Source organism: Podarcis tiliguerta (assembly GCF_965153285.1).
Source record: "Podarcis tiliguerta genome assembly, chromosome: 3".
Lineage (NCBI taxonomy): Eukaryota > Metazoa > Chordata > Lepidosauria > Squamata > Lacertidae > Podarcis > Podarcis tiliguerta.
Window position 1 is genome coordinate 7,638,300 of NC_139536.1, and position 27,053 is coordinate 7,665,352.

Consider the following 27,053-nt stretch of genomic DNA (forward strand, 5'->3'; position numbering starts at 1 on the left):
CTCTCACTCTTGGTACCTTGTGTACACAGGACAAAATCAGGGATGTTCCTTTATTTGAATAAACTGAACATCGAGCAGAAGAGCAGGAAGGACATGGGTACAAGCTGGTCCAGGAACATGGATAAACATTACCTCTCCATCCCTCCACAAAGTTAAATCCCCAATTTATTAACCTAAGGTGATCAATCTGTCCTGAAAGTGTAGGATGTGTCTAATTGGACATGTGAATATAAGTGAAGACAAAGAATATAAGCAAGCCATCTGGGCTGGAAGGTGACATAGTGTTCAAACATCTTGGTAAGTACCTGTAGAATCATATTTTATCTTTAAACATCTTTTTCTCCATGTCCTTGTTAGTTTGGAACTGATAGATGTTCTTAACAACTCCATCAATGTTGTAGGGATAAGAGTCCTTTAATGGTGTAAGTCTAGAATTCTGATGGAAGTTAACTATATATAAACATCTGCCAGGGATTAAGATACATTTATGTATGGATTTATTGATTTAAGGTTTGAAGCAACTCCAGGTATTCCTGGAAAAGACTTATTATCTATATCCACTACAATGGTCAGGGCTGATAGGAGTTGCAATCCAGCCACAGGCTTGCTATCCTGGTCTATAACTTAGCTCAAAGCCCAGCATGCTTACAATCAGCCAGGTTGTATTAACCCCTTCATGCCATTGCTGTCTCTTTTCTCATAGTGATACCAGAGTCAGCACTTTGCCATGAAGATTTTTTGTGCCTTCTCCTTGATGCTGTTTATAGCACTCATGGTTGCTCCAGGTAGGCCATGTGGAAACTTAATGGAAACAAACTAAAATAATGTTTGTGGGAGTGTAAAGATGTCATGGGACGCGGGTGGCGCTGTGGGTTAAACCACAGAGCCTAGGACTTGCCAATCAGAAGGTCGGCGGTTCGAATCCCCACAACGGGGTGAGCTCCCATTGTTTGGTCCCTACTCCTGCCAACCTAGCAGTTCGAAAGCTTGTCAAAGTGCAAGTAGATAAATAGGTGCTGCTCCGGCAGGAAGGTAAACGGCATTTCCGTGCGCTGCTCTGGTTCTCCAGAAGCAGCTTAGTCATGCTTGCCACATGACCCGGAAGCTGTACGCCGGCTCCCTCGGCCAATAAAGTGAGATAAGCGCCGCAACCCCAGAGTGGGTCACGACTGGACCTAATGGTCAGGGGTCCCTTTACTGTATGCTGAATAAATTGCTTGTAAATATGCTCATCACAGCCTCTCCCTGCCACTTCTGTTGCATAGAGTTTACTCTGCTGATTAGAGCATGCTCCAGCTTCTAAAGCTGGGGTCACTGACACTGAACCAAGGATTGGAGATCACCTGGCACAGTGGCCGGTGGGCTGGCACCAGCTGGGGGCTTGCAAATTGCCCCCGTTTCCTTGGCTGCATCCCAACACTTCCATACTATGTGCTTTTGTTTTTGGGCTCTTTGTTCTGTCTCCTGGACAGACAGGATGTTTGTGTGAGCTTCTCCTCACAATGTTGTTATTTTCTTTACTATGATTTGCATTAATTTTGTTTGATTTGATGTAAAACAATAAAATTAGTGATACTACATACTTCCGCAGCCAAGCTTTCGTTTACTCTGCTGTTTGCGTGCGCATATGAGCAGATATGAGTCGTTGAGAGAAGGGCTGTTGCCGAACTCTTCTGTTACCGGAGGGAGAGGCTCCAATAGAGCCCCTCATTTTACCACACATAATAAGGAAGGGCCATAGCTCAGGGCCAGAGCATTGGGGTGTGGATTTCTAATGAACAAACTTCTCTCTTTAAGGTTCAACGTCCCAGGTTCAATATAAGCATTACATAATGGCAGCCCAAGATATTTGTAATAACTTTTAATCTAATGTTACAGGAATTTATAATACAGTGGTACCTCGGGTTAAATACTCAATTCGTTCTGGAGGTCCGTTCTTAACCTGAAACTGTTCTTAACCTGAAGTACCACTTTAGCTAATGGAGCCTCCCGCTGCCACTGCGCGATTTCTGTTCTCATCCTGAAGCAAAGTTCTTAACCCACAGTACTATTTCTGGGCTAGCGGAGTCTGTAACCTGAATCATCTGTAACCTGAAGTGTATTTAACCTGAGGTACTACTGTCTATGTCTATGTACAGGGGCGGCCCATACTGTTTCACCACCTGAGGCGAAAAGGGAAGATGGCTTCCCATGCTGTCTGTCCCCACCAAAGCCTAGGTAACCTGGGTTGTGCAGTTGTGGCTTCCATAAGCCAGTGAGATCTCAAGGGGCTCCCATGAGATCTCTATGGAAACCAGAAGCCTCCTCAGCCATTTGTGCTCGCTTCTCCATTGGCACAGGAGGCAACTGTGGAGGTGCCCACAGAGGGGCCCCAAGAATTAGGCCACCTGAGGCACCTACCTCAGCCTGCCTCATGGAGAAGAAGAGAAGAAGAAGATTTGATATCCCACCTTTGGATTTGATATCCCGCCTTTCACTCCCTTTAAGGAGTCTCAAAGCGGCTAACATTCTCCTTTCCCTTCCTCCCCCACAACACTCTGTGAGTTGAGTCAATAGATCAGCATTCAGCCTTCCAGAAGACACAGAACATTAATCAAAATATTCTGCCTCAGTAGTGAACTTCTGCACCCAGGGCATGTGGGCCTGTATATGACAGCAGCCTCCCTAATTATTCCACTCAGTTGCCAAGCAAAGGGTCTGAAATTGAATTTACAGCCCACAGAATGCTGAATGTTAATGCACTGATCAGCACTTCCTTGATTTGGTACTGTATACTGTGTCTCCTTGAGCAGTAGTAGACATGGACCACATCACTTATATAATCCGAAGTTGAGCAGCAAGAGCAGATTAGTGAAGCAGAATGCTCTGGTGAGAGTTCTGTGTCTTCAGAATGCCCAACAATTTATAGGGATTCATAATATACTGACACGTAAGCCCTCTGCATGGATGAACTGGCATGAAAGACATGATGACAAAATCTATTCACCAAGAGGAACCCAAAAAAGTTAATTACCGTATATGTTGCACATTATTCTCCAGAAAGCCATAATATTCAAAGATCAGAAAGTAAAATTCATGTCGTTAAGCATGATGTGCACTCATAGCTCAGTGGTTCTATAGCACTTATTGTTTTGAAATTTTCTGTCTATATATTATTTCCTGCTTTGGGTATTGTGGTCCATGACTGCAACCACTCAAGAAGACACATTGTACCAAAGCAAGGAAATACCGAACAGTGCATTAACCTGATGAAATCTTCGGGATTCAGTGGGCTGTCTGGAGGAGGTCAACGGCTTTGGAGGAGCCAGTCACTGAAGCTGAGCCATGCGGTATGGTCATTAAGGTTTGAACTTGAGAAAAGACTTCATTCGGTGCAAAAGACGGTGTGGGGAGAGGGGAGCCTATGGTTTGTTTATAGAAAGTTTTCTTCTCTACATTTATGATTTGCCAACCCTCCCTTTGAATATTACTTCAGAATTATATTTCTACAGGTGAGGAGGGAAGAATTTGGATTACAGATATGGAATATGACATTAAATAGAACTGTGTGTGTAAAAAACAGAAAAATTGAGGGAAGCTCTATATTGCCAAAGGTTTACGGTGGAAACTTAGAGCTGACTCTTCCCCATCCTTTATATTATTCATGGAGTGAACTGAATAATGCTGAAAAGCCATTGAATTTCATTTAATTGGAGGTATAATACAGTGGTACCTCGGGACGCGAACGGGATCCGTTCTGGAGCCCTGTTCGCATCCTTAACATAACATAAGATGCGACAGAGCATCTGCGCGTGCTCGGGTTGCATTTTGCCGCTTCTGCGTATGCACGTTTTGCCGCTTCTGCGCATGCGTGTTTCGCCACTTCCGCACGTGCGCGGGTGATTTCATTTTGACCATCTGCTCATGCGCGAGCACGAAACCTGGAAGTTTGGGACGCTTTATTCACTTTTGTATGGTTTAAGGTATCCAAATGTTTCTTGTACCTATGTAGAAAATATAATCCACTCAACAGAAGGCGCAGCCACACCTAGTAAAGCCCCCCCCCCCCCCGGTGCGGTTAAGTCCAGTGAGAGGCGAATATGGGGTTTTGGCGCTCAGCTTGCTTTCAGGCTAAGGGAGCCTTTTTTTGTCCACAGGGAGCTTTCTGGGTCATGTGGCCAGCATGACTAAACGGCTTCTGGCGCAACAGAACACCGTGAAGAGTGCCAGAGTGCACAGAAACACCATTTACCTGCCCGCCACAGTGGTACCTATTTATCTATTTGCACTGGTGTGTTTTTAAACTCCAGAAGCTGGGACAGAGCAACGGGAGCTCACCCCGTTGCACGGATTCAAACTGCCGACCTTCCGATTGGCAAGTCCAAGAAACTTGGTGGTTTAGACCACAGCACTACCCGCTCCCTTGCTGAATGGGGGCCTAAATAGCTGGATTAGATGCAAAGTCCCCCTGCGATTAATCCAATCTTCATTCTCATGCATGAATGTGGATATGCATAGCTGTATTGTGCCTTTGAAATGGGGGCACCTGCCATTATAAAGTTTGGTTATAAACTGTGTCTTGAAGAATAATGCATTCTCCTCCCACCTCCTTTTAACTCAAAGAGAAACACGATCAATTGTTTAGATGACTGCAATGCTTTTATTGAGCAAAGAGTACTAAAGCAGACAGAGTCCAATTATCTTCTCATTCTTTTGCTGGCAAGAAGTTCAGCTGGTCAGGAGACGATTCTTTTAGCAGAACTGAGGCATCGCTTAGATCCGCTCCAATCAGTTATTTCTTGGTTAGAGAAGGAATATGATAATCTGGGTTAGTGTCCACAAACACAATTTGGCAATTCAATTGTCCTGCCATTGTTCCAAACTCTGTACACTTGATGATAGACATATCATCCCAGTTGATCTCCACACATCTATTAACTAAATCCTTTACTGCAAACTTCAGGTCTCTGCTATTCCATTGAGTTAAAACCACCTGCCCATCAGTATTCACCAAGTTGCTCAGTTGCCCACTGTCAGGGAACTGCCATCAGTATCGGAGGGAGAGAGCAAAATCCAGAGGGATTCCGGAGAGCGTCCCGGGATTGGGAGAGGCAGCCCATCTTCTGGGGAAGAGAATCAGCGTAGCACCAGTGGAGAAGGGGGGCAGATGGGGGAAGCGGCGAGGCGGTCCCATGACTCCTTGCCGGGGACCAGCAGGGAGAGTAGAGGTCCTCCGCTGCCTACATCCTCCTTGCGCAGAAGGCTTTCGCGCAGATAGAGTAGGAGGAGACTAGGCGTCAAAGAGCTTCTTTGCTGGAAGAAGTTTAAGAAACGCCCACTGACGGATTCTGCCAGCGATTGAGACAGCCATGGGTGAGTGGCTGTCCGGACAGAAAAGGTTCACTCAGGCAACCCAGCCAGGTGTTTGCACCGGCTTATGCACGAGCAACCCCTAGAACCATTACACCCACATTTAATTCCATCCATGAGTTCATGGACATGTTGAACCTGCACAATCATGTCTGATGTGGTTGCATCCAAGGCTACCTAATTTGGCCTTCACATGTCACCACCCAGGTCCAAACTTTAGAGAAGCAATGCAAAATCTAAAAAGGAAGCATTTTGTTTCAGTGATGTAAGTATGGTATCATACAGTCTTGGGGTGGGGGCTTAATTGAGTTACACAGTTCGGAACATAATGCTCCTTCTGTATGGGCACTTGGGACAGAAGCTTTGCAGAGATAATGGCAAATAAGTAGACATTCATTTCCATGATCATCACATACTTATGGGTGATCAAACAGGTTTTGTGGGGGGGCTTCTGGAGCACCACAAAAGCCTGTTGCACCTAAGAGGAGCTCTACTGGATGAGGCCGATGGCCCATCAAGTCCAGCATCCTGTTCTCACAGTGGCCAACCTGATGCCTGGGGGAAGTTCACACGCAAGATTTGAGCACAAGAACAATCTCCCCTCCTGAATAGCAGTTTCAGCAACTGCTATTCAGAAGCATTGCTGCCTCCAAGTGTCATGGTGTCACGTTGTGACAGAGGCCTTGGACCCGTCTAAGGCTCAGCTTTGAGGCTTCCACCAAGGTCCAGCGCGGACACAGGCGTAACCCAGAAGTACATCTGTGGCCAGAGTGTGCTCCAACATAGGCCCTGTGGCAGAGGCCCAGTCACCACTGTGGTGCTGGATAGCCAGAGGGAAGGCAGTGGATGGCAGCAGCAGCCGGCAGCTGGGAACCCACAGGGAAAATTTGGTGGGTGCTTGGGCCCCCAAGGGCCCCTGGAAATGGCTCCAGTGTTGCAACGTATACATTGCTTTCTGGGTTACTCCAGGTAGGCCATGTGGAAACTTAATGGAAACAAATTAAAATGATGTTTGTGGGAAAGTAAAGATGTCATGGGACGCGGGTGGTGCTGTGGGTTATACCACAGAGCCTAGGACTTGCCGATCAGAAGGTCGGCGGTTTGAATCCCCGTGATGGGGTGAGCTCCCGTTGCTCGGTCCCTGCTCCTGCCAACCTTGCAGTTCGAAAGCACATCCAAGTGCAAGTAGATAAATAGGGACCGCTCCAGCGGGAAGCTAAATGGTGTTTCCGTGTGCTGCTCTGGTTCGTCAGAAGCAACTTAGTCATGTTGGCCACATGACCCGGGAGCTGTACGCCGGCTCCCTCAGCCAGTAAAGTGAGATGAGCGCCGCAACCCCAGAGTCGGTCACGACTGGACCTAATGGTCAGGGGTCCCTTTACCTTTACCTTTAAAGATGTCATAGATCCTGTACTGTTGATATGATTTACAGGCTGCTGGATATTTCTGAGCATTCTCCATGGTGTGCAAAGGAACAGACAATAACCCCATGTGATAGGGAGTAGAGTCAATAAAATATTTGTTTTGTTTAATAGTGGCATCCATCAGACTGTGCTCTACAGCAGGTGTGGGGAACCAAAAGTTGCTGAGCTGTGGCTCTCATCACCCCTCACCATTGATTGTGCTTTCTGGAGCTGAGGGGAGTCATGTTGTTGTTGTTGTTTAGTCGTTCAGTCGTGTCCGACTCTTTGTGACCCCATGGACCAGAGCACGCCAGGCACTCCTGTCTTCCACTGCCACCCGCAGTTTGGTCAGATTCATGTTTGTAGCTTTGTGAGGGGAGTCATATTGGACTATAAATTAAATCCAATACAGGTAGCCAGAAACATAAAGAACTTGAACAGAGAGGCCCAGTTGAGGAGAACATTTACTTTTCCACCCTTTATTCCCCAGGCAGGCTAGGGGAGAAGAGAATGAAATCCTCTGCAAGTTTGCTAGAGAAATGATGGACTAGGGAAATGATGGAAGAGGAAACAAGCTTTTTTCTTGCTCTGGAGGGTAGGACTTGAACCAGCAGCTTCAAGTTATAAGAAAGGAGCTTCCCACTAAACATCGTGAAGAACTGTTCGACAGTTCAACAGACCCCCTCGAGAGGATGTGGACTCTCCTTCCTTGGAGGTTTCTAAGCAGAGGTTGGATGGCTATCTGTCAGGGATGCTTCAGCTGAGATTCCTGCATTGTAGGGGGTTGGACTAGATGACCCTTGGGATCCTTTCCAACTCTACAATTCTATGATTCTATAACTAGTTCCTGTTTGAAGTGCCTCTTTCTTTTTCAGACTGATCAGTTATTGTCCTCTTCTGGTTGTGCAGGATTCACCAGGTATCTTCATGGTGACACAGAGTGTATGGTCGCTCGGGGGATATGCAGACATTTGCCTTGTCAGCCCTATGGCAAAAAGATCGGCCACTGTTTACTGGACACTTACTGCTGCAAAGAGTATGTAATGAAATAAGGAAGTTTGTCCCTTGACTTGAATGCTTTGCTAAGGCTGCTTGCAAACTGGTGAAGCAGAAAGATGATGGCTCTGAAACACTTAAACTAGATTCAGCAATGATGTTTTTCACTTGAAACAAGGCTAGGGAATTCTTGGGATCAAATGCACACCCACCCACCCTATTATTTGCCCCTGCTTCATCCCTTTTCAGGGACATGGGTGGCGCTGTGGGTTAGACCACAGAGCCTAGGGCTTGCCAATCAGAAGGTCGGTGGTTCAAATCCCCACGATGGGGTGAGCTCCCATTGTTCGGTCCCTGCTCCTGCCAACCTAGCAGTTTGAAAGCATGTCAAAGTGCAAGTAGATAAATAGGTACCACTCTGGCAGGAAGGTAAATGGCATTTCCATGCGCTGCTCTGGTTTGCCAGAAGCGGCTTAGTTATGCTGGCCACATGACCCGGAAGCTCCCTCTGCCAATAAAGTGAGATGAGCGCCGCAACCCCAGAGTCGGCCATGACTGGACCTAATGGTCAGGGGTCCATTTACCTTTATCATCCCTTTTCTGTTTACCATGTATAGAGTGAAAACATCGCCCTTGGGGGGGAAAATACTGGGTGATCAGAATAATTCCTAGACCCTTCACTACCTATGTGAAGTTTGCATAAAGATATTTCCCTCTAGCTGCCTTCAATCTCCGGAGGCAGAGAGCACCATGCAAATGTTAGCCCTTTCTTTTTTTGCAGGGAAGTGATCTTTCGCTCCCTCATTTCTCCAAAATGATGTATCTGTGTGTGTGGGGGGGGGGTAATCATCTAGAGCTGGCCTGACCATTAGGTCAGGGCTGGGGAAGCTTCCTCAGTCCAAAACCAACCTTCCCTTCTGGGCAACCATCCTAGGGAGACAAACCAGTATTGGGTGATGCCAAAGGCAAAAGTGGGCGGAACAGTGAATGCATTTTTTACTTTCTCTCACTACCTACACACGATCACACCACCCCATTTCTGTTCCCCATCCCAACAACCAAGATACTTTGAGGACATGCTGCAGCCACACAAAAACATTGGCGATCCGAATCTTTATAAGCCAACAGTGGTGGTCATATATGTTCACACGGGAGCCAGTGCGGTGTAGTGGTTAAGAGCAGTGAACTCGTAATCTGGTGAACCGGGTTCGCGTCTCCGCTCCTCCACATGCAGTGGAGTGACCTTGGGCTAGTCACACTTCTCTGAAGTCTCTCAGCCTCGCTCACCTCACAGAGTGTTTGTTGTGGGGGAGGAAGGGAAAGGAGAATGTTAGCTGCTTTGAGACTCCTTAGGGTAGTGATAAAGAGGGATATCAAATCCAAACTCTTCTTCTTCTACTACTACTTCTTGTCAGGGACTGGGCAGAGGAGGAATGGTGGAGAGTGCCTCCCCAGCCTGACCCTTCCAGGGAGGAGGAAGAGGAAGACAGTATAGATTTACAACAGGGGTTTGAGGGAGGTCGCAGCTCAGAGGAAGGTGAGGGGGAAAGTTGGGAAATCATGGGAGAGCCAGAGCAACACCTGGCTGACACGTTGTCACTAGAAAGCATTCCAGACCCTCCATTTCCCAGAACCTGGCAAGCCTTAAAAGTAGGAGAGCAAAAAGCTCAAAGGCAGATTGCATGTAGCAGCACCCATAGGAGAGATGATGAGAATGATGAATGAGGAAGTGGGAGAGACGGGGTGGAGATTCACTTGGGACAATGGCATTATGCAAGAGCCTGGGTTCTATAGCCTCTCTGTAAAGATTGAAATAAAAAAGGACAGTAAGAAACTTTTCCTTGTCTTTCTAATTTCCTGGGCAACCAGCCAGAAGCCACAGACAGCCTCCTGACAGGTGTATTCTCACCACAGTCATTGCTTCAGGTACAAAGAGAGAGCTGAACTCCTTTCACAGTAGCCATTACCTTGGACTCAGACAAGGAAGGAAATGTTAAAGGAACACAGTCATCTCCACCTCCAGACCATTCCTACCATAGTTCCCTGGGTTTTGTTGAGCTCTCTAATGTCTGTTTCCATCTGTCAGTTACAGATGAAAGGACCACTATGATTTCCTGAAGCTCTGGACACTTTCTTCTGAGACAAGAATAAGAATGAGATTCATCACTAAGCCCTTACAGAGTCCTCCTCTCCCTTGTGGTCACTGTTAGTTTCCTCCATTGCTGCAGCATTTTCCACCATCCTGTTACTAAAGATGTAAATAGATAGATAAATAAATAAATAATAAATAAATAAATGCCGGTTTCATGTAGTGGTTCGAGAATTGGACTGGGACCTGGGTGACAAGGATTGATGGCCTCTCTTGGCCATCAAACTCCCTGGGTGATCTTGGGCCTGTCACTGTCTCTCATCCTAACTGACCTCACAGGGTAGTTGTGGAGATTAACCAAGGAGGAGAAGGCAAAGTCTCTAATTTTCTGCCAGAAATGGTTTCTGAGGGGACGAAACCTGCCAACAATAGGTGCAGGGATTCTCCCACATGGGGATACTTTACTTCTCCCAATATATATATGAGGGGGCAGTTGCAGGTGCAAAGCTGGGATTTAATACTTGAAAGGTAGGCTTGCCCATTTAATGGAAATTGTGGGAGGAAGTGGGAAGTTGGTTACCCAGTTTGTAGCTCAGTGAAGCTGTATGGAAGCTGGGCAGAGAGAGATTTCCATGCCAGGGATCATTAGGAAAGGGTCTGAAAAGGAAACCACCAATAGCATAATGCTGGCATACAAATCTATAGTGAGACCACAATTGGAATACAGTGTTCTTCACCTCAAAAAGGGTATTGTAGAGGTGGGAAATGTTTGGAAAATGGCAACCAGAATGATCAAGGGGTGGAGCTGTTACATATAATATAGTATTAAAGGTAAAGGTAAAGGTACCCCTGACCATTAGGTCCAATTGTGACCGACTCTGGGGTTGCAGCGCTCATCTCGCTCTATGGGCCGAGGGAGCCAGCGTTTGTCCGCAGACAGCTTCTGGGTCATGTGGCCAGCATGACTAAGCCACTTTCTATGTGTGTGAATCCTGTATAGAAAGAAAGAGTTGGTCAGAAATAGGGATACTTGCAAATTTCACCCCAGATCTTGGAGTTCTGGACTACTGGTCTCTCCTTCTCTCACTCTCATTCTCACTCTCACTCTGACTACTTAAAAAAAACAGACAGACAGAGAGAAAAATACTCTATTTGTTAACTGCTAAATTTAACTGTGCTGTCATCTCACAAGCAATTTAATCTACATAGTATTTGGAATATTCACCAGGGCAAGGTACAAAAGGTCATGGATCCATGCAGAATTTTCCTGATTTTTCAGAGATGTTAGAGGTCAGTTTAAAAATAGTTTCCAGGTGGGAAGAACAGTAGGAACCTCAAATCTCTTCAGTTCATTGTGGAGTCACCTGCCTTGCCACAAAAGAATCCCTTTGCAAGTTTAAATACAACTTACCTGGAGCAACCAGAAATGACAGGATGAAAACCACAGAAAGAATAGACAAGATCTTCATGGCAGGATGTTGTATCTTAAAAGAGAGGAGGGAACAAGAAGCTAAAGTGAGACACACACTCTTATTTTTCACCTTCAGTCAATAATAATTCCCTTATGGACACCACTTAAAGCTCTTTGAGCAGTTTATATATCTTGCTAAATGAATGAATAATAAACATGCATGGAGATGCATGTAGGGGTATGTGGAACTCCCAAATACCTTCTCCCAGGTAAGTGTTTCTAGAATTGCTGCCTAATAACACAGCCCTAAACATATATTCCAAAGCAAACACCTTTGCATTGAGTGGGACTGATTCACAAGCAAGCTGCCAAAACTTTGGAGGCTGAGTCCCACAGAACTCAATAGAACAGCATCGTGAGATGCTTAATTGCAGAATGTAGCAGCTGGACTGCTGGTGGGGGCAGACAGCCAACAGCATGTGACAATCTGCACCGCCTGCCTATATGCTACTAGGCTAGCTTCAAAGCTTGTGTGTTGCTATACAAAGCCCTGGACAACTTATATCCGGGATAATTTTACACACCACCTCTGATCTCAGAGCAGTTCAGTTTTCCAGGGAGTTCCAGGCCCATGTTTCCTTCTGGGAAATGAGGCATAGCAGAGACTGTGGTGTCTTTATGGTTTATGGTTTATTTACACACATATATAACCTGATGGAGGTTTCTTCCATAGCCACAGCCTTGTGACTGATAAATGAGTTGTTTAGACACCTAGCAGTTCGAAAGCACACCAGTGCAAGTAGATAAATAGGTACCACTGTGCCGGGAAGGTAAAAGGTGCTTCTGTGTGCTCTGGTTTCCCTCACAGTATCCCATTGTGCCAGAAGTGGATTAGTCATGCTGGCCACATGACCCAGAAAGCTTTCTGTGGACAAATTCTGGATCCCTCAGCCTGAAAGCAAGATGAGCACCACAATCCCGTAGTCGCCTTTGACTGGACTTTACCATCCAGGGGTCCTTTACCTTTACCGTAGTGCTTTTGCCTGGCTAAAACGTGTTCTAAAATTATGATAATGCTTTTAGCTTATCTAGATGGGAATAAATAATATGATACTAAATCAACATCCCCTGCTACACCCATTTTTGCTTCTGTTCTCAAACACTACTAGCAGGTGTCCCCTGAAAAGTTGGTTGCCAACAGAAAGTTGGTTTCCGAGGAAATGTAGTCCTTGGACTGAAAAAGTTTCACCACCCTTGGTTTAACGTGTGGATTATGTGGCCATTTTATTCCATTGGATTATATGAATAGAGCTTGTTATTGATCTACTTTTAACTCCCCTTTTTAAGGGGGTGGGAAAAGTTTATTTTATCTCATCAAGGAAAGCGTAGACTAACTGAGTTGGAGGATTGTTTCAGAACCATGAATGATAACAACTCCCACAGGGATGCCATGGCCTCAAATTGGATGTGGGTGTCATTGGCTGCTGTGTTAGAGAAGCACATCCAGGAACCGTACAGAAAAGCCAGTAAGTTTGTCACATTATCATAAACCATGTCACAGAAAAAGGTCATACAGCTTTATTATGATGGAAGGATATAAGAAGGGGAACTGAACTGGAGAGTAACAGGGTCTGTCTGGATTGGTTGAGTAGCTACAGGCAACACTTAAATTAGAAATGATCTGAAATTACATTTCTGTCTCATTTTTCATTTTAGGATTTTATGGTCTCAGACATTTTAAATCAAAGAGAAGCTCAATTACATTTAGGTCTCTCCCCTCCTCTTGTGTTTGGACTTTATGGTCTCAGCAATTTAGCTCAAACGATTAATTGTTGTAGGTACTTGCAGGGTGATTGAAATGTTCTGACAGTTTATTGCAGAATTTTGTGGAGTTTCTTGGAAATGCATTTGTTTATAGAAGTATTTATATGCCACCATCTCATAAAATATGTGCACAATGAAACAAAAGACAATTAATAACAATGTGACATGATCATTGAAGGTGATTATGGCCAATTAAGAAAAATTAAAGAGTTGCAGAGGCTTGTTGACATAAAAAGCTTCTCAGGAGATGCCTGAAAGTCAATAGCAAGGATGCCTGCAAAATCTACCCTCAGAAGTGTTCCACAGAACAGGACTGGTGACACTAAATACTTTTATTTGAAGCCAGTCAGACCTCGGTAACATGGAGGACAACTAAGAGCACTGCTCTCAATGCTCTCAGTGATTGAGCTGGGAAATACAGGCTCTGGCTGCCCTTATGAGTCTGGGGGTGCAAGACACCCTAGATTCCAGATCAAGCAAATGTTAGGATTCAATTAAGGGTTGAATGTTAAAGCTGGTTTCCTTCTAAGGGTGATAGCCCTATCTCGCTCTGCAGATAAAAGCCAGGGGATTTGAATACAGAGTTGGAAGATATTGTAGGCAGAAGCTTTGTGTAGCTAGTTTGGTGTGATGCAAGCGGGGAGAAGGAAAGAAACAAGCTGCAGAGAGTCATAGCTGCTTGCTGCTGGATCACAATAACTCAATACCCTCCAACATTTCTCTGATGAAAATAGGGACATCCTAAAGAAAAGTGGGACATTCTGGAATCAAATCAGAAACTGGGACAGCTTCTCTTCCATCCATGGGGAGGCTGCACCACGATTAGAGAGCTTTTTCCAATTTGCATCTTAAAGTCCTTTGATCAATCATCAGACCTCACCTGGAGTACTGTGTCCAGTTCTGGGCACCACAGTTCAAGAAGGACACTGACAAACTGGAACGTGTCCAGAGGAGGGCAACCAAAATGGTCAAAGGCCTGGAAACGATGACTTATGAGGAACGGCTAAGGGAGCTGGGCATGTTTAGCCTGGAGAAGAGGAGGTTAAGGGGTGATATGATAGCCATGTTCAAATATATAAAAGGATGTCACATAGAGGAGGGAGAAAGGTTGTTTTCTGCTGCTCCAGAGAAGCGGACACGGAGCAATGGATCCAAACTACAAGAAAGAAGATTCCACCTAAACATTAGGAAGAACTTCCTGACAGTGAGAGCTGTTCGACAGTGGAATTTGCTACCAAGGAGTGTGGTGGAGTCTCCTTCTTTGTAGGTCTTTAAGCAGAGGCTTGACAGGAGTGCTCTGATGGTGTTTCCTGCTTGGCAGGGGGTTGGACTCGGTGGCCCTTGTGGTCTCTTCCAACTCTATGATTCTATGATTCTATGATTCAATCGGATTAGGTTGAAGCAATTGGTAGACTGTGACTTTGTCTGGGCTATCTTGGATATATTCAATTTTTCCTACCACCTCCCCCCCTTTGTTTGCCCTTTATATTGGTGGGTGTTTCTGTCCCCCCTTCTTTTTTCCGGTGCATTAGGCAAATAAAGAAGCGGCCAAAGAGATTTTGTATTGAGCTGGAGCTTTTGTTTTTCTATGCCCTGAAGTCAGTTTAACAAAGAAATTGAAAGTAGATTTCGTATTGTGTGTGAATTGTCAATTGTCCTCTCAATGTTTGTTTTTTAAATCAGTGGAAAGTTTTGCTCCCCCCCCCCCCCCGTTTCTTTTCCTTTTCTTTCTTTCTTTCTTTTTTGTGCATTAGGCACATATAGAAGCAGCCAAAGAGACTTCATTTTGACTTTTTGGGAAAAAAACTTCTTGTTTTTTTTCTTTATTTTCATCCTACATCCTGAAGGCCGCCTAACAAAGAAACTAAAAGTGGAGAGTGAAAAATTAAAAATTGTAACGGCTTTTGTCTTGAGAACTTACTTGGTTGGCAAATAAGCAAGCGGTTGCATATAAAACAAGGGAAGGTGAAGAAGTAATTTGACCACTGATACCATCTAGTAGCTAAGAAGGAAATTGCAGTTCTCTTTAGTTTGTGGGTTGTTGTTTTTCATGTCCCTCTCTGCTTTTATAGAGTGGGCGACATCTATTGGCAGTTTCAAAAACTGCAATTCAGAAATTAGGATCTTAAAAGTGCCTAAGACTTGAAATAAATATAAGTTTATAAAAAATAGCAAAATGGCAACAAAAAGGGGAGGGGTTGGAACAACACCAGGGGAAAGGAGAGCTTCAAGGCAAGACCCAGAATCTAGTAAAATTTTGGAAATGTTTGCTGAGATAAAAAGGGACATAAAAGATAGTGGAAAAATATAGAGAGTAAACTAACAGCTATGAAAAAGAAAATTGACCAATCAGTGGCAGATTTGATGGGACAAATTAGAGAACTGTCAACTAAATCATTGGAATTAGGGAAAACTGTACAAGATGTTAAGATAAAAATGCAAGCTCTGGATGATGCCATTAGAAAAACACAAAAAGAAGTGAAAGAGATGAGAAAAGATGGCGAGAAGGTTAAAGCAGAAGTTGCAGAATTGGCCAATTTACAAGAGGAGACCTGAGATTCTTTAGCGATAATGGAAGTGAGGCAAAAAGAACTTAATTTGAGATTTAGAGCAGTACTGGAAGTTGCAGGAGAGTTCATTAAGACCATGTTGATTGTGGAATTAGCAGGATGGCTAAACCTGCAGGAAGAGGAGGTGAATTATGCAATTGAGAATGAATTTAGGATAAAATTGTTGTTGCCTCTAACGGTGACAGCTACCATGGTGTTTATGTTGTAATAAATTCTTATATCTATTCCACACCCCATAGACTGATTTTCGAATTATGTCGTTCAGAAAATCTTTATGGACTTTTACCTTCTCATACCATAAATATGCATGCCATCCAAACCTATTGTCAAATCGTTCCAGATCTAATAGATCTGTATTTTTTAACAATATTCACTCCCTTAACCAGCACAGGCAAGAAGCTTCATAGTACAATTTCAAATCTGGCAGGGAGAAACCTCCTCTTTCTTTAACAGCTGTAAGTAATTTAAATTTTATTCTTGGTTTTTTCCCGTGCCAGATAAATTTTGTAATTACTTTTTGCCACCCTTTGAAATTAGCTACACCATTTATAATTGGGCTTGTTCGAAATAAAAATAGCATTTTGGGTAACACATTCATTTTGATCACTGAAATCCTACCCCACAGGGATAGCTTCATTCTTCCCCACACTTCTAAGTCTCTTTTGATACCATTCCATATAGGTGTGTAGTTATCTTTAAACAAATACATATATTTTTGGTGTTAACTAGACTCCTAAATATTTAACTTTTTTACCACTTCAATACCTATTTTTGTTGCAGTTCGTCCTTTAAATGTTGGTCCATATTTTTAACTAGAAGTTTCTTTTTCTTTTTATTTAATTTAAAATCTGTCACCTGTCCAAATTCTTCTATTCTTTCTAGTGCTTCCATTGCACTGGTTAATGGGTCCTCTACTGTTATAACTGAATTATCCGCAAAGGCTTTCAATTTATATATTTTTTGACTGACACAAATTCCTTTAATATTATCAGTTTTTCTCATATCTCTTAGAAGGACTTCCAGGACTGTAATGAACAATAATGGCAATAACAGACAACCTTCTCTGGTGCCCTTCGTAATTTCAAAATTATCAGTTAACACACCATTTACAATAAATCTAGCTTTTTGATCTGAATAGATTGCTTTGATCCCTTTTTATAAAAAACTGTCCCATTTCCATTAATTCCAGGTTTGCTATAATAAATTCCCAATAAATATTGTCAAACAGCTTCTCGGCATCTATAAATATTAATGCTTGCTTGTCATTCCTGCTAGTCAGATATTCTATTATATCCAGTATATTTGTTACATTATCTTTCATCTGTTGACCAGGAAGAAAGCCAGCTTGGTCCTCATGTATCATATCCTTTAACACTCTTTTTAGTCTGTTTGCTAGTATACTTGCAAACATTTTGTAATCATTATTTAATAGCGAGATTCGCCTGTATTTTTTGTCCTGAAGTAAATCTATATCCTGTTTTGGGATCAATGTTAATAAATGCCTCTTTCCATGTCCCTGGGATATCTCCCTTTTCTAAAAGGTTATTCATGACCTCTTTCAACGGTAACAGCATGATTTGACTTAATTTTTAATAACATTTTGCAGTAAATCCATCAGGTCCTGGTGCCTTTCCAATTTTTAAGCCTTTAATTGCTGTTTGTATCTCTTCTAGTGTTATTGGTTCATTCAGTCAGTCTTTTTTCTCTTTCAGAATTTTTTCACACATTTTCTTTTTTAAATTATTCTTCGATTCAAAATACGTTTTCTTTTCCAGCTTTATATAATTGTCTATAGAAATTTTAAAAATTCTTTCTAATCTCTTTCAGATTTTCAATTAACTTGTCTTTGCTTTTAATCTTATTAATTGTGTTTTGGCACTGTCTTTTCTTTAATTGCCATGCTAACAATTTTCCTGGTTTATTCTCTAATTCAATTTTTTTCTGTCTCATCCTCTGTATTTTCCATTCAATCTCCTGATTTATAATCATTGAGAATTGTGTTTGTAACATCTTAATATTTTGTTTACCTTTTGTAGCACTAGGTTTACTGATTAATATCTTTTCATTTTCCATAATATGATTTAATAATTATGATTTCTTCTTTTCTCTTATTTTTCTTAAAACTATTTTGCTGTATGGAAAAACCTCTCATTTCACCTTTGCTTGCATCCCATATAGTACTAATTTTTGTCTCTTCATTCAGATTAATTTTGAAATAGTCTTTTAAGGTTTTTTGTGCCTTTTCATTTATTTCCTGATCTACCATTCAATCTACCATTCAATCTCCATCGAAAAGTTGATTTATCTATTCCTCTTAATTAAAAAAAAATAAAAATGAATCATGCTCCAATAAAGTTTTTGGTTGAATTTCTACTTTTGTAATCCTTATTGCTAATTTGCTGGATATCCAAAAGTAGTCTGTCCTTCCAGCAGATTGATTAGGCTCTGAGAAGAACAGGAATTGCTTGTCCAATGGGTGTCTTAATCTCCAAATGTCTATTAGATTGCAGCTTTCTACCAAAGAGAAGAAAGTCTTAGGTAGTTTCTCCTCCTTAGATTCTGCTTTTCTTTTGGATCTGTCCATTTCCAATGAAACCACCCCATTTAAGTCCCCCATTATGATATTTTTTTTATCCATATAATCTAAAAGTTTCTTGTTCAATGATTTATTAAATTCAGGCTTTGAGCCATTTGGTGCATAAATTCCAACTATTATTAATTTTTTGCCTTCCCTCTTCATCCTTGAAGATCTGCCATGCTTCATATCTATCTCTAATACACAAAACCACACCTCTTTTTTTACTTTTATCTCAAAATATAAATTCATTTCCTATTTTTTTGTTAATTAATTTTTTTCTGTGCTTCCTTGCCACATGTTTCTTGTAAACAAATAATGTTCAATTTTCTCTTCAATAAAATTTGTTCAATTTTTATTTCTTTTAACTTTATTATTTAGTCCATTAACATTCCATGTCCATAATTTCATAGCCATTTCTGTTTCTAATTACAGTTTTATTATATAGTCTTATGATTGTGCATCTTCTTCTTCTTCGGCTGCGGCTGCGGCTTCAGCTGCGGCTTCTGTGGCTTCTGCTTCTGATTATTTAAATTTTGAGCCATTCTGTAATGAGTGTAATTAGAATTGGAAAATGTATAAATTGCAATGACATAAAGGTTAATTTCAAAAGTCATAAGGCAGGAGGGAAGGAAGTCGAGGGCAGTAAAGTGGATAATGGGGGTGTGAATGCATAATATTAAATGGAAAATAAATAAAAATTATATATATATAATAAAAAAAGAAACCGGTGTAGCTTCTCTAAATCAGGGACATCCCAGGAAAATAAGGACACTTGGAGGGCCTGTGAGTAACAATGTGGAGTGAACTTTAAATTTCTTTTGAAATTCTAAGTAAGTAAAATAATAATACCAGAACATTGCAAGAGGCACTACTGATATCTGTAGAGCTATTAAAGGTGGAACCCAAGATATTTCCTGTAAAATATCATGTGGAACAACAGAAGACCACGCAATTGCAAAATTGTCCGTCTGAATGTCAAGAGTTTTTTGGTTCTCAGAGAGAATGTGTGAAGAGTGCAGAGGGTTTGCACATAAAAGCCAGACCATAGTATCCCAGCCCACAAAGCAGACTTTCATAGTTTGAATGGCGTTTCAGATTATTAACAGCTAGAAACCTCCATGTAGTCAGGAACCCAGCATTACCAGGGTTCTGGATGATGTGGAAGTTTCTAAGTGCACTCTTCTGAACATGCTTAGAAGCCCCTTTATGAACGTTTCCTTTAATGTTGCAAAGTCAGCTTAGTGCATGTGGAATTGGGACCCTGGCAAATGGGCTTGCTTCTGAATCCTTGAACATTCACCCACTCCCACATGAAAACATGCAAGTTGTTTTAATGTTTTAAAACATGAAAGCGGAGTTAACAAAAACTCATAATATGGCCATGGTAACTCTGTAATTGTTTTCACAGGATGAGAGTCTACTATGGGAGGAGGTATTGGCTGGGGAAGTTTTGGCCGAGGAGGTTCCAGCTGAGGACGTATTGACCAAGGAGACATTGGATGAGGAGGTTATACTATTTCCATTCTGAAATGGAAAATAAACATGTGACCCAAGCTAAAGATGCACCTCTTTATCCTGACCTTTGACACCTGAGAAACAGACCTTAGGTGTAACATATAACTCTGGATTATTATTAGATAGATAGATGATAGATAGAGATAGATAGATAGATAGATAGATGAGAGATGAGATAGATAGATAGATGATAGATAGATAGATGAGAGATGAGAGAGAGAGAGAGATGATATAGATGATGGATGGAAAGAAAGAAAGAAAGAGAGAGAGAGAGAGAGAGAGAGAGAGAGAGAGAAATTATTGGCTCTAACCCCAAAGATTTGCTAATAATTATATCAACCCAAAAGAGGAAATGATAGCCTCTCCAAAATTACCGTATTTTTCGCTCTATTGGACGCACCGGACCACAGGACGCACCTAGTTTTTAGAGGGGAAAATCAAGGGAAAAAATATTATTGCCCCCCCCCAGCCCCAAAGACCAAGGGACAGGCTGCGTGCAGCCTGTCTGCTTCTCCCAGAGCTTCTCGGGGCTGCGGGGGAAGCCTGGGTCCCCCCCCCCCAGCCCCAAAGAGCAAGGAAGCCAAGACAGCGAGCGGGATCCATAGCCGCTCAACCTCTCCAGCCAGGAGCTAAACCTTTCCAGCGCAGCTAAAGAAGAAGACAAGGCAGCGAGCGCGATCCATCCCACTCACTGCCTTGGCTTCCTCTTTAGCCTTAAGCAGCATCTTTAGCCTTGCGCAACGGGATGGATCGTGCACGCTGTCCACCGGGGCTGGACTAGATGACTCCTGGGGTTCCCTTCCAACTCTGCAATTCTGTGACCTCGGATGTTGTTCGGGGTCTCCACCACTGGAGGCTTTTAAGCAGCGGTTGGGGGACCATCTGCCTGGCGTTCTTTAGCTGTGATTCTTACATTGTGAGGGGGCTGGGCTAGATGACCCTTGGGTGGCCCTCCCAACTCTATACAGTCCTACACTTCTGCGGCTGGAGATCCACGGCCACTTTACACAATGCCCACTCCCAATTTTCATTGGAGAGACATGTGGCTTCACTGTCTAGGTAGGTACCCCCCTACCTGCCACTCTTCCCTCACCCCACTTAAGCTGAGGAAATTCCTGCCCAGAGAAGCTCCCAGGTGAGGCAAGGGTTAAGATCTACCTCTGGTAAATGGCTTTGTATCCTCCCTCTTTCCCTTTTCTCTTCTTCTTCTATGCTAGTTCCTTCTCTTCTGTTTTGTTTACCGTAATCTGTTTTTATTGTATACTAAAATAAAAGCTGCAAAGGTTCCTTTTTTATAATATTCCCCCCCTCCAAACTAAAACATTAATCTAGATAAAAACACTGATCCAGAGGAAAAGAAGGGGGTGGAGAAAGGAGAAAGATAGAAAGATTTTTTAAAAGTTGGCTTCTTTAGCCTTGCTCAGCCTCCCGTGGCTGGAGAGGTGCGCAAGGCTAAGGAGGAAGCGCGCGCAGTGAGGGGATGGATCGCGCTTGCTGCCGGGCTTCCTCTTTAGCTTTGCTCAGCCTCCCACGAGTGGAGAGGCACGTAAGGCTAAGGAGGAAGCGCGCGCAGCGAGGGGATGGATCGCGCTCGCTGCCCGGGCTTCCTCTTTAGCCTTGCTCAGCCTCCCATGGCTAGAGAGGCGTGCAAGGCTAAGGAGGAAGCCCGCACAGCGAGGGGATGGATTGCGCTCGCTGCCCGGGCTTCCTCTTTAGCCTTGCGCAGCCTCCCCGCGGCTGGACAGATTGCGCAAGGCTTTTCTAGAGGAGGGAGAAGGGACGGACTGGCCGTGTCAGTCCCTTCTCCCTCCTGGGGAAAAGCCCGCAAGAGCCACACGAAGCTTGTGTGTGGCTCTTGGGGGCTTTTTCTGCCTGCCTCCCCCCCTGCATTCGCTCCAGAGGACGCACAGACTTTTCCCTTTAGTTTTTAAGACGGAAAAACTGCGTCCTATGGTGCGAAAAATACGGTATTTAGTCTTCTTCAGGCCTTTGAAGCAAATGTGTGAAAAGAATAGTGAGGTCACACATTCCATTCCTGCAACCTAGATCACTGTCTGCATAGAAAACTTGCATGCATTTAGTTTGGAGACCTGAACAGAGCTTCAAATTATGGTCAGTAGAATACAGGTAGAAGCATCATCATCATCATCATCATCATCATCATCATCATCATGGACTGCATTGTTAGGCTTCTGATCTTATGGAGTTTTCCACAATATTTGGACTTACACTTTTCTGCAGCAATATACACCTGGCAAATTGCTTCGGACATACTCCCTTGTCCAAAAACACACCATCTTTATGGAGTGGCAACCATAATGATTGCATACAGAGTTGGCCTGAGTTTTGGGTCCTGTGGAACAGCAAAATGAATTTATTTATTTTAAAGCCATTTTGTATACCTGATTAGGTCTACTTGAAGCATACATTATAAGTAAAACCCAAATCTCCTCCCTGTCTCTCTCTCTCTCTCTCTCTCTCTCTCTTCCCCTCTTCTCTCTCTTAGTGGCCGAATGTGAGGAGGAATTAAAGAACCTTTTAATGAGGGTGAAAGAGGAGAGTGCAAAATATGATCTGAAGCTTAACATCAAAAAAACTAAGATAATGGCCACTAGTCCCATCATCTCCTGGCAAATAAAAGGGGAAGAAATGGAGGCAGTGAGAGATTTTACTTTCTTGGGCTCCATGATTACTGCAGACGGTGACAGCAGTCACAAAATTAAAAGACGCCTGCTTCTTGGGAGAAAAGCAATGACAAACCTAGACAGCATCTTAAAAAGCAGAGACATCACCTTGCCAACAAAGGTCTGTATAGTTAAACCAATGGTTTTCCCAGTAGTGACGTATGGAAGTGAGAGCTGGACCATAAGGAAGGCTGATCGCCAAAGAATTGATACTTTTGAATTATGGTGCTGGAGGAGAGTCTTGAGAGTCCCATGGACTGCAAGAAGAACAAACCTATCCATTCTGAAGGAAATGAGCCCTGAGTGCTCACTGGAAGGACAAATCCTGAAGCTGAGGCTCCAATACTTTGGTCACCTCATGAGAAGAGAAGACTCCCTGGAAAAGACCCTGATGTTGGGAAAGATGGAGGGCACAAGGAGAAGGGGATGACAGAGGACGAGATGGTTGGACAGTGTTCTCGAAGCTACTAACATGAGTTTGACCAAACTGCGGGAGTCAGTGGAAGACAGGAGTGCCTGGCGTGCTCTGGTCCATGGGGTCATGAAGGGTCAGGCATGACTAAACGACTGAACAACAACAGGTACCAAGATTTCAAGGGACCAGCAAATAATTTTTATGTACGTGACAACAGCCGCACAGATGTTGCTAGCTCAGAGATAGAAGAGAGAAACAATTCCAACCAAGGAAGAATGGCAAACAAAGTTGATGGACTAGGCTCAAATGGCAAAATTAAATGGGAAGCTCAGAAACAAAGAGGACAAGAACTTCAGAAAAGAATGAGGAAAATTTATAATAATTTTAGGAGACCATTATAAGCAGATGAAAACATTAGCAGGATTTTAACCACACTTGCAATCTAACAAAAAAGCAAGTTCGGTAATATTCACCTGTTTCATAGCAGCAATATAAACCTCTCAGATTGCTTCCAACATAATTCCTTGTCCAAATGCATTCCTTCTTTATTAGGTTCCTATCAATTGTGAGTCCTGTGGAACAGCAAAAGAAAAGAGAAAACAAGTTAAAATTAAGCCTTTTTGCGTAACTAATCAGGGCTACTTCAAGCATACGTTAATAAGTAGAACTCAACAATTTCACTCTCCTTTTTTTCTGGGGGGCGGGGGCTAACATTTTATTGTCATTCCACTGATAAAGGTGATGGACTATATGGAATTAGCAGAAATGACCGGCAGAATCCGAGACCAGGGAGAAGAGCTGGTGGAAGAAGACTGGAAGAAATTTAAAGATTATCTACAGAAACATTGCAAAATTAATGAATGATAGAATGATGTTGGATTGAGGTTAAGGGGTTTTTAGCAATAATGTTATGAAAGAATATGTAAAAATGGGATGTTAACAGATGGAAAGTTAAATTTAAAATATATTAAGATCAAGATTAAGACAAAGGTAAAGAGGGAAAGGATTTGCTGAACAAACAAACTGAATTGGAATACAAAGAGGGGAGGTGTGGGGAGGTCCGAGAAACAAGCAAATGTAAGACATGTTTTGAAAGATTGAATTGTTTTTAATTGCTTTTTATTTTTTGTATTTTTTCCTTTTTTGTTGTTTTTTCTACTTTTTTTTAAAAAAATCTTAATAAAATATTATATATATATATATATATATATATATATATATATATATATATAAAATATTGTCATTCCGCAGTTGTGCTACATAATCCAACTTGTTATCAACAAACAAAAAAACTACAACTCCATACTCTGGAGATAACTTCACCCTTGCGATAATAATAGTTCCCGCAGAATAATGGCAAAGATTTCTATAAATAGGAAATAGAAAACTACTACTGTCATTTGGTTATCATGAAATCCACATGTCTTCCACTTGGTGGCATATTTATAAAGACAGTAGACTTTCACTACCCTTCAGCAAAAGTGTCCTTGTGTTTTATTCATCTTGCCAATCATAATGTGTGTGAGCTTTTCCGTGAGGGCTGTATGCCATACTCATCAATACAAAAAAATATATAAAAAAAATTAAAGTAGCCCTTTTAAGAACTTTCCAGAAGCTCTTGATGATCATATATGCTACCACGAGAAGAAATCCAGTTAAAGGTTTGTCAGTAAAGTCCTGATTTTCACTTGTAAATAAGTTCAGTAGTGCCGACTCAAATATTCCACTTGGGGCTGGTTCACACAAGCACACAATCTTTGGCGGACAATGGGAATGATGGTATTAGTGTGTGCAAAAAGGACAATGCAGAACAAACAAGGTGAATCACACCTTCATGTTGCTTCAGATAATTTCAATGGTAAAAATTGTCTATGGCTTGCATGAGTAAAAAGCTGCCAATTCAGTTCACAGAATCTCCTGTTTTAAATATGTGTCCGTACCTAAAGCCCACGCCTTATGATTAAACAATACCACCACCCCCAGTGCAAAATAAATGATATTGAACATCACCAGCATCCTACAAGCAATTGCTGACATGGGAAGAGAAGTAAAGCAAAGTGGAACTCTTGCTCCTGGGTGATGCTGAATCTGTTGTGCCGGAGAATTTCTCCACAGCGTCCTAAACTCCTGGTCTGCAGCTAATTTTAAGCAGAATTTTGTCTCCATGAAGAAGGAATACAACTTACCGCACCCACAGGCTCACTCCTGAACCAAGTCCCAGGCAAAAAGACTTCTCTTACCTTCTTTTCCATAGGGTGAGCAGCCATACTTTCATATAGCCCTCCCAACAGGCAATGAGTCTTGAACCGGGGACTGTGTCTTTGCTTTCATAAAGGACAGGAGAACAAAATAAGAGGTGCATAGCAAGGGAGAGGGGTTCGGTTCTATGATGGGATTGAGAAGGGAATCCTTGAGACATGAGATTAGCCTCGCCAGCACCACTAGTCTCCAGTTCTTTATCCCTATCATACTTATTGTTTATGAAGCTTGTATAGTGGTACCTCAGGTTACAGACGCTTCAGGTTACAGATGCTTCAGGTTACAGACTCCGCTAACCCAGAAATACTACCTCGGGTTAAGAACTTTGCTTCAGGGTGAGAACAGAAATCATGCTCTGGCAGCGCGGTGGCAGCATTAGCTAAAGTGGTACCTCAGGTTAAGAACAGTTTCATGTTCAGAATCGACCTCCAGAACGAATTAAGTTCTTAACCCAAGGTACCACTGTATGTCTGTGTATGACTTACCTGAAGCAAGAAAGAGACTCCCCAAAAGAAGTATTGGAGCAAGGTAAGAGTTCCTCATGGCACCTCAATGCTGAGAGAAAAAGAGAATATAAGATATGAATGCCAATGTGCACTTCCAGTTCTAATGAAGCAGGTAGATCAGCTGATTTAAATATTACCAACTATGAGAGTGATTAACATTCCTTCCTGTGGGAGAACTCTTCCCCCACCCCCTCACACACATTGTGCTTGGAAAATACTGTTGTGAGTTGCTCTGCAAATGGAAATGCATGAGCAAGGCTCAGCCAGTCTCCTTCCCTTTCATAAACTATGACTGCTGAAGCCTTGTTTCCCCCAAACTGGGAAAGCCGTTATGGCAACTGCTCTGCCAATACAGAGCATCAGACCAGGTTCAACCCCAGGCATTTCCAGGTGTGACTGGGAATGGCTCTTTCCTATAACCCCAGAAAGCTGTGTCTCTGTCTTTTCTTCGACATGGGAGTATCTTTACTTCTTACCTGTCTTTCTGGTTGTGGTTAATGAGCTTCCACCAGCTCACGCCAAAAACCATTTATTGTTTCCATGCATCTCAGTTGAGGTTTCGTTGTTTTGCTTCCCAAAGTACTACTCAATTCCGAGCCAACCTTTCCCCCAAAGAAACCAATGAAAGAAAAGGAATAATACAATCATTAGAGAAGAGTGTTAGTGATGTAGGAAGCTGCCTTACCATACCATTCATCCATCTAGCTCAGTATTGTGTAACCAGCTGGAAGCGACTTTCCAGGGTTTCTCCTACCTGGAGATGCCATCAATAGAAGTTGTGGTGTCCTACATGCATACAAAGCAGATGTTTTTTTGACTGAGTGCTATTTTTCTAGAAAAAGAGGTGCTGGAACTCACCATGAATGCCTCCCTTGTTCTTTTATAATGGCAATGGCGCCCACGTGAGAGGTGCTTGAGTTCCAGCGAGTTTGGACTAGAAAAAAGCCCTGGTTATATCCCTCCCAACAAGAGGAGGGGAGGAATCAGAACAAAATAAGAACGGGGCCCTCCAAGACCTTTTATGAATGGTCATGGGGCATTCCTAAGGTAAGGCTTTTGCAACTTTCCTTGTTTTAGAAAGGCGGGGAACACTAGCTAAGTCGTTACCCACTGTTGACCCTATTTCTAAATGCACCAGCTTGGTTAGGCCTACCTAAACATGGGGACCATAAAGAAGGCTGATCGCCGGAGAATTGATGCTTTTGAATTATAGTGCTGGAGGAGACTCTTGAGAATCCCATGGACTGCAAGAAGATCAAACCTCTCCATTCTTAAGGAAATCAGCCTGGAGTGTTCACTGGAAGGACAGATCCTGAAGCTGAGGCTCCAATACTTTGGCCACCTCATGAGAAGAGAAGACTCCTTGGAAAAGACCCTGATGTTGGGAAAGATGGAGGGCACAAGGAGAAGGGGACGACAGAGGACGAGATGGTTGGACAGTGTTCTCAAAGCTA

General features: G+C 42.8%; 2 long non-coding RNA genes across 3 annotated transcripts; one reads left to right on the forward strand and one right to left on the reverse strand.

Annotated features, from left to right (window-relative positions):
- Positions 1-220: 220 nt before the first annotated feature.
- On the forward strand, positions 221-9,998 carry LOC310674005. Its single transcript, XR_014509301.1, has 4 exons — positions 221-297; positions 704-785; positions 7,662-7,788; positions 9,835-9,998. It is a non-coding gene; the product is annotated as an uncharacterized lncRNA (long non-coding RNA).
- A 1,267-nt stretch (positions 9,999-11,265) lies between these two features.
- LOC310674040 lies at positions 11,266-25,709 on the reverse strand. Of its 2 annotated transcripts, none has more exons than XR_014509346.1 (4): positions 25,579-25,709; positions 23,308-23,406; positions 21,965-22,088; positions 11,266-11,321 (listed from the first exon to the last, which is right to left on the reverse strand). It is a non-coding gene; the product is annotated as an uncharacterized lncRNA (long non-coding RNA). The 2 variants fall into 2 exon arrangements; XR_014509347.1 differs by lacking the exon at positions 11,266-11,321 and adding an exon at positions 18,690-18,763.
- Positions 25,710-27,053: the final 1,344 nt, after the last annotated feature.